This window comes from Pistacia vera, unplaced genomic scaffold (genome assembly GCF_008641045.1).
Source record: "Pistacia vera cultivar Batoury unplaced genomic scaffold, PisVer_v2 Contig88, whole genome shotgun sequence".
Lineage (NCBI taxonomy): Eukaryota > Viridiplantae > Streptophyta > Magnoliopsida > Sapindales > Anacardiaceae > Pistacia > Pistacia vera.
In genome coordinates, this window is record NW_022196756.1 from 156621 (window position 1) to 164787 (window position 8167).

Below are 8167 nucleotides of genomic sequence, written 5' to 3' on the forward strand. Positions count from 1 at the left end.
CGTCAGAAAAATATCTGGATATCCAAAACATCTACAAATCGCCATTGCATCTTGATAATTCTGAACACAATATCGAGGACTACTAGTGTGAGATGAAAGGAGCAACGTAGATTTCCCTAGATACTATACATTAACATCATCTTTTAAAATGGCATCAACCTACTGTACAAATCACTCCTCAATTTTTTCTGAATGTTTCTAATCCAACAAAATCTTTCCTCTTCGACAGCCATATATGCATCCACAGTATATTGCTACAATAATTTACTTGATCTCATCAGAGTATGCCCCTCATGTAATCTATACTGCAACCAAAATGCATAATATTCTCTCATGCTCAGCCTGTTTCTCTTTGAAGACTTTTTGTCAAGAAACTCTTTATGGTTAATGTCAATTCTATATCCATCTTTTCCATATGGGAATAATATTGGATAACTTAATTCCATAAGGCTTGGATGCAAGTTAGAAATTCTTTGAAGACCCTTTTTTGAATGGTGAACAATGATATCTTTTCCAGTTTCTGAAATTCCAATATCACCAACAATTAAACCCGCAATTTCAAATGCAATTGGAAAATTGTATTGTCTTCCATCTTTTTCCCTTTTCATTTTTAACCGCAAATGCATATTTCTAATGTCATTCCAATGCATATGGTTCCTGATAGAACAAAAACTTTTAACCCATTCATTGTTCGCATCAAACATCAATTGCAGTTCTTGCACTAACTCCCTATCAACAGTACCATTGGCTGTATTATCTTGTATAGAATTTAATCTATGACTGGTTTCATACCCTGTGTCATAAATAAAAAGTTGTACAAACTAAGGTTTCCTTCCTTCAGGTGGAAATAACGATCCAATTCAGTGATAATTCTGTCCGCAAAGTTTGAAAACGTATGGACCACCCCCTTGGTTAATCTCATGGTCAACATGCCCTCTCATCGATGTAAATGAGAACAATGAATGGTATATCCTTATTTTACTTCTGAAACTAATCCCCTTGTTACCACTGCCCAAAACCAATAAACCTTTTAATGGTCCTAGAGATTCTTTCAATAACGGTAACTGAACTTTGCCATCCATACAACATAATGAAAACAAAGGGATGGCTGGCTCTTGGTTCTTAACAATTCGCTCTTCGTACCACATGACTGATCTACAATGAATGCACTTGTAGGATGGTTCACCAAATTCCAGGACTCTTTTTCCACTGTGCAAAGAAATAACGTGATATTTTTAGAAAGTAATAAAGTTAATACTTAGATGTGTTCTATTAATTTGGAAACTCACAATGACATTTTTTTTTTTCCAAGTAACTTTAATATTTGAGTTAACATCTAAATATGTCTAAGTAACAATATGACATTGTTACCTCTTTCTGTTGAGCGAGATTTTGAACCTTTATTTGTCTTTGATAAAGATTTCTTTTGTTTTTTCAATGTTTGACCTGGAAATGAAAATAATAAAAAAGATCATCACAATATGCAACAACACTTGCAATGTTATAAATGGTTCGACAAAGTTCCACACCGTTATTTTTACAATGTAATGAAATAACATTATGTTTTTAAAATATAACAAACTAAATATTTAAACGTATGTTGTCAGATTCAAAACTCACGATTGTGTTGTTCTGCATTAGTAATTGGAATCTTATAATCAGGATCTACACATGGAGAAGCACCTGAAAAACATAGATTTAGTCAGCCAATTTAACTTATCATAATCTAAAAAACATAGGTAACCACTCATATGATATTTTTTACCTCTCTTCCTTTTTAATTTAGATATCCTCTATGTTATATTTTCCTCACGTATCTCATTTACATTTACAGAAGTATTTGAAGAACTCGTTGAACCCTTCTCTATGTTTGATACACATTGTTTCTGTTTTTTATATCTCTCATCTGGATTTCAAAATAATAATATTAGAATTAATACTATACCATGTAACAAATTATATAATAGAAGAGCTTAACAAAAAGGCAAAAATAGTAATTAAATATCTCATTTATATTTATAGAAGTATTTAAATAAATTATTATGACATTTGTTACCTCTTTCTGTTGAGCGAGATTTTGAACCTCTATTTGTCTCTGATAAAGATTTCTTTTATTTTTTCAATGTCTGACCTGAGAATGAAAATAATAAAAAAAAGGTCATCACAATATTCAACAACACTTGCAATGTTAAAAATGGTTCGACAAAGTTCCACACCTTTATTTTTACAATGTAATGAAATAATATTATGTTTTAAAAAATAACAAACTGAATTTTTGAATTTATGTTGTCATATTCAAAATTCACGATTGTATTGTTCTGCATTAGTAATTGGAATATTAGAATCAGGATCTGCACATGGAGAAGCACCTAAAAAATATAGATTTAGTCAGTCAATTTAACTTATCATAATCTAAAAAACATAGGTAACCACTAATATGATATTTTTTTACCTCTCTTCCTTTTTAATTTAGACATCCTCTCCGTTCTATTTTCCTCACGTATCTCATTTACATTTATAGAAGCATTTGAGGAACTTGTTGAACATTTCTCTGTGTTTGATACACATTGTTTTTGTTTTTTAGATCTCTCGTCTGCATTTCAAAATAAAGAAAATAGAATTAATACTATACCATGCAACAAATTATATCATAGAAAATCTTACCCAAAAGGCAAAAACAGTAATTAAATATCTCATTTATATTTATAGAAGTATTTAAAGAAATTATTGGATCTTTCTTTGTCTTCATTACACATTGTTTTTGTTTTTCAGATGTGTCACCTGGAATTCAAAATAATAATAATAATATGATTGAGACTATATTACACAACAAATTATATCATTCAAGAAAACATAAACTAATTCACTCAACAATTATTTCATATCTATCTAAAAAGTATTGACAACCATGTAATATACAAAATAATTGTATGACTATACGAAAATAAATAAGCTAGTTATTTTTTGTCGGAAGTTTATTATGGATCATTTTGCTATGAAGTTCATACGTCAAAACACCAATTTATAGTTGATAAAAAAACTAAAACAACAAAGATATAGACTAAACTCGTTTACTCTCTAGATAATAAATTATATGAAGTTCTAATATTAAATATTTTTTTCTTTTTTGGAGATTGAGTTTCTGATTGGCTTTGGAAATTTAGGTCTTTTTTTGTTCCATATAAACATTCTCAATTTTCTATTCTCCTTGCATACTTTTGTTCTCAAATCAACAATACTTATTTTTCCAGAATCATATTCCAATCTGTAGTTTTCAATCACTTGCAAATATAATTCCCAAATATATGACTGTATAGTTGTTGCATCTTGATCCGTAAGAACCATCTTACAATCTTGTACCTAACCAAAACAAAAAAATATATTTTGTTAATTGTATTCTTTTTTTCAGCTTTGTCGAGTCCAAATTATTATAATTGTATGCAAAAATTGATAACAAATGATTTACTACAGTTTTTTATGTAAATTTATGGATCGACAAATGTTTTATTAAAACTTTATAGGATAGAATATTATGGTTTTGCAGCAAGATTTGAACTGAAACAGAGCTTCATCTGTTACAGCCATGCATTAAAATGTTCGGCAACAAAGAAAATTTCCAAAAAAAGGAGACATTATTATTATAACTATGAATAAATTGTTGGTTGGACAATGGTCTACCAAAAGTATATCATGTATTTATTGATTTGACAACTGAGAATAACTTCGACTCTAACATTATAACCAAAAGATACTTGTATCTATTACAATTATACTTATATTATGGTATTCTAATTAACTCGTCACAATTCTACATGCCCATTATATATAAATAAATGGTTCATCAATTAAATTTTGATCTCATGGAAATCTTAATCGATTACAATTCTAATTAAAAATTATGATGAACCGCGAAGTTTTCAATTTGTACTTTGTAGGTTTTCCAAGAATTTATATAAATATTTTCAAACTTAAAATCGTCAAACTTACCTGTATTAAAAAACTTGAGTAATTTGAATTTGATATCACAATCAATATTCAATTTAACAATTGTACAAAAATAGTTCACTGAAAGAATATATTCATTAGCTTTAATAGGAACTACATTGTATCTATAAGGAGCAATCGTTTCATCTACTTGTATATATCTATATTAACGAACAATAAAATAAAGATGTAAGAGAAATACATCAGTAGGAAGCATATAAATATTATTATGCATAAATTATTTAAGAAATGAAAGTAGTACGATATAAAGAAAAAAGAAAATCTAAACCTTAAAGTAGATCAAATACACCATACAGAAGATAATAGCAGTCTAACGTTCAGATAAATCTGTTTGTCTGTCTGTCTGTCTATCTGTCTGTCTGTCTGTCTGTCTCTCTCTCTCTCTCTATATATATATATATATATATATAGCAATGTTATTAATTTCAATAACCAGTCAAACACAATATTCTATAACATATACAATGTATGAGTCCATTGAAATTCACATAACTATATATATATATTTATAAATGCCATGCATTATACCTCACCATTTATTTATAGGATCAAATTCATCTCACTTGCAATTTATTAAGAGCAATACATTAATGAGCAAATTAATTTTTACAAAATAAATCATTAGGAAATTAATAGTTCGATATATTTTTATATCATGAAATCTTTATATTTTTTTTAAACAATAATGAAAAAATGAAGTTCATAATTAATTATAGTTGTTAAATTATTAAATATTTTGTTTATGTTTTAAATGACTACAATAAGTTTTTTATCAGGTGTAATTATATTCGGAGTTGGATATCTTTCGCTTGATTAAAATGTTACTGTTTAATATGTTCATCGTCTTTAAAAGCAAATTAGGGATTAAGGCATTTTTTCCGTTGATTCTGTAATCACAGTTGCACTTTTAAAGCTTTCGTATGTATCAACAAACTGAATTATATTACTTCATTGACTAAATTTATTATTTTTATCGACTCACATCACTGTTCAACTCTGTTTTTACCTGCATTAACCAACAATTTGTGGGTAATTTTAGTTTTTCTTACTGGGTTTTATTTGCATCTCATTTTTTTGTCTGACAATGTCGCTTATAGAAATTCCTAGCATAATTACCTGTGTTGATCTTTTGCAATTATGAAAACAGTACAATATTGGCGACGATTTTGATTTATTACCATGCGACGGTTTTAAATTTTTTGTAGATTCACAACCACCACCTAGGTTTTTCACATTTTTTGAAATTTTTCTCCAGTGTGGTCTTGCTCCTCCTTTCTCTTCATTTGTCAAAGAAGTTATGATTTCTTATAACGTTACACCCAGTCAGCTCCATCCTAATGCTTGGAAAATAGTTTAGGGTTTTGAAGCTCTGTGTTTGATGCATGATATTCTACCTATTTTTTATATTTTTAACTACTTCTATGCATTGAAAAAGAGGTTGAATAGTCCATTCTATTTTATCGAGGGTAGAAAAGGTCGAGAATTGTTAACTGGATTATCAAATAAAATGCGTGAATGGAATGATAGATATTTTCTGTTGGGTTGCAAAAAAGGTTAGGGTGGATTACCCACAGAATGGACAAAAGCTAAAATACCCCACCACAATCTCGATAAAATAGATGTGAACGAATCTGGCATCTAGACATTGGCGAATTTTATTCGCAATCAACGAACATTTGATGTTTTCGATATGTTAGAGAAATACTCGATTCTTCAATTCAAAAAAGGTATTGCAATTTTTTATATGATCAGTTTTCATTTATTTATTAACTGTTTCTCATGTAGCTTTTTTTTTTTCCCCTGGTAGTGTATATCGAAAAAGCTTCCCCAAATTCAACAACTTCGGTATCAACTTCTATGCCCAAATTGATAGGCCCTATTTCTGCGGCACCATCTATATTTGAAATTGAACATAAAGATGAAGATATAGAAGAGTTGCCACTGATCAGGCGAAGCAAGCGTAAAAAGGTGTGTGATGAGGAAGCTCAAGTTTCAATTCCTCCCAATAGTTTAAAGACAATGTCTAAAAAAGACCTTGAAGAACTTACATCAAAAGAGGTGAATTCTGTGATTTAAAATTGATGAATTTGGTTTACTTTTAGTTTATTAATTTTTTTTATATTATTGTTGTTGTTGTTGACATGTTTGTGGAATAGAGAGTTATGGCTTATTTGGAAATCAGGAGGCGATGGTTGGCCTCCGATAAAGTCATTGCAAATTTGAAAACAAACAAAAAAAGATTTATTGTTCACAGGGCCAAAATCACAGAGGAAATAAGGGATTTATGGAAACAGATGGTAGAAGCTATGAATGAATCAGGGTTTCATAAGAAGAAATTATCAGTTATTGAACAATCATGTTCAAATGCAAAGTTAGAAAATGATGTTCTTGAAAGAAAGAGAAAGAAATGTTGGACTGCAACAGCAAGCTAAAATCTACCTTTGTTGCAGTTGAAAAGGAAAGAGATAGAGCTTTTAATGTTGTCTCACGCATGTTCTTGAACACTCGAGAAGTCTGTTGTGATGCATTTAAGTCCAGATTTCCTGATGAAGATTTCAATTTCTTAGAGAGTTTGATTCTGCAAGACGAAGAGAGAGATCTAGTAAAAAAGGATTGAAACGTTGACGTTTGTGGTAACAGCGGTAACTCAGTTCAAACCTTGAGGTTTCATGTTACTTATGCTATGTTTTGAGAGATGTGGAATGATAATCTCAAAGAGGAATTTGCTTTAATTCGTGAAATTGTTGATAAGTATAATTACATAGCCATGGATACTGAGTTTCCTAGCGTTGTTTTGCGTCTGGTTGGGACTTTCAAGAATATAAACAATTATAACTACCAGATGTTGAAAGATATGTCGATATGTTGAAATTGATTCAATTAGGGCTAACGTTTTCGGACGAGAATGGAAATTTTCCTAGTTATGGTTTGCAAGTGATTCTGTGGAGTTGTTGCGCCCATGCGGGATTGACTTTAAGAAGAATAATGAGAAGGGTATTGATGTGAATCGGTTTGGTGAGCTTTTGATGTCAACAGGGATTGTGTTGAATGATGGTGTTCACTGGGTTACGTTTCATAGTGGTGTATGTTTGTATTTGTAAAAATATTCCCTGATATATTATTACTGAACTATGTGTGGAGCTATTGTACTGCTATACTTGGTTAATGACTGGTACACTCTTACGAACATTAATTTGGATTGTATCAGCAAATATTGAAATACTGGTATTACAATATTGCGAATCTATTGTTTAACCAATACAAAATAATTTCAAACAACAAACAAAAAAAAAAAGAAAAAAAACAATTTATATGGGAATAGAGATTTATTTAATATATTTTAATATCAAAAAACATGTGTGTATTGCTTTATATATTTGTCAAGGTTCAGCAAATGGTGTAGGTCCAGGTTCTGTAATCATCTAATTAGAACATTCTGATTTGAGATCGATCGAATACTCCCATGTCTTAAGATCAGCAACAATAAGCTTAACATCGTCCACGATTTCAAATAAAGCATTAATCATATCGTTGCATTTTTCTCTTGTACCATTTAGATTTTCTATGTTGCTACGAACATTGGGTAGTATCTGTTCGAACTCCTTTTGTCTGTCACCCATTGCCGCACCAACAGGTTTAAAAAAACAATGAATTTCAATAAATATTTAAACATGCTAGAAATACAAATTGCATTATAACTGTATATATATATAAAAATAATAGGATAATATAAAGTTGAATTCCAAATAAATAAGTCAACAAATAACAGAGAATTTATAATATTTTTTGTTTAGTTTTATATTACACAAAAATTGTATTACCTTCTCTCTTGATGCCTTCCCATTGCAAGTCGCTTGCAGAAAGCAAAGTATCATTTGCTTTCAAATCTGAAACAATAGCGACTATAAAATTCATGACCTTAACCAGCAAATGCATGCCTTCTTTGATTTTTGTTTTCGCAGTATTTATATCGGTAACATTGTGGTCGATGTTGCTCAAAATCCATTTCAGGTCTCCTCTTTCTCCATCCATTATCGAACCAATTAAAGGTAAAAGAGATAAAGAGAGTCTACAAACGTATAAAAGTTATATGAAAAAAAGTTGAGATTGATACTTATATATACATACAGTTTCGAGAAGGGCTTAAATAAGAAGAGAAAAC

At 29.8% G+C, this 8167-nt stretch overlaps 1 pseudogene; it reads left to right on the forward strand.

Annotated features, from left to right (window-relative positions):
* The first annotated feature begins 1358 nt into the window (after nucleotides 1–1358).
* Nucleotides 1359–7106, forward strand: LOC116119268 (annotated as a pseudogene).
* The last annotated feature ends 1061 nt before the right edge of the window (nucleotides 7107–8167 follow it).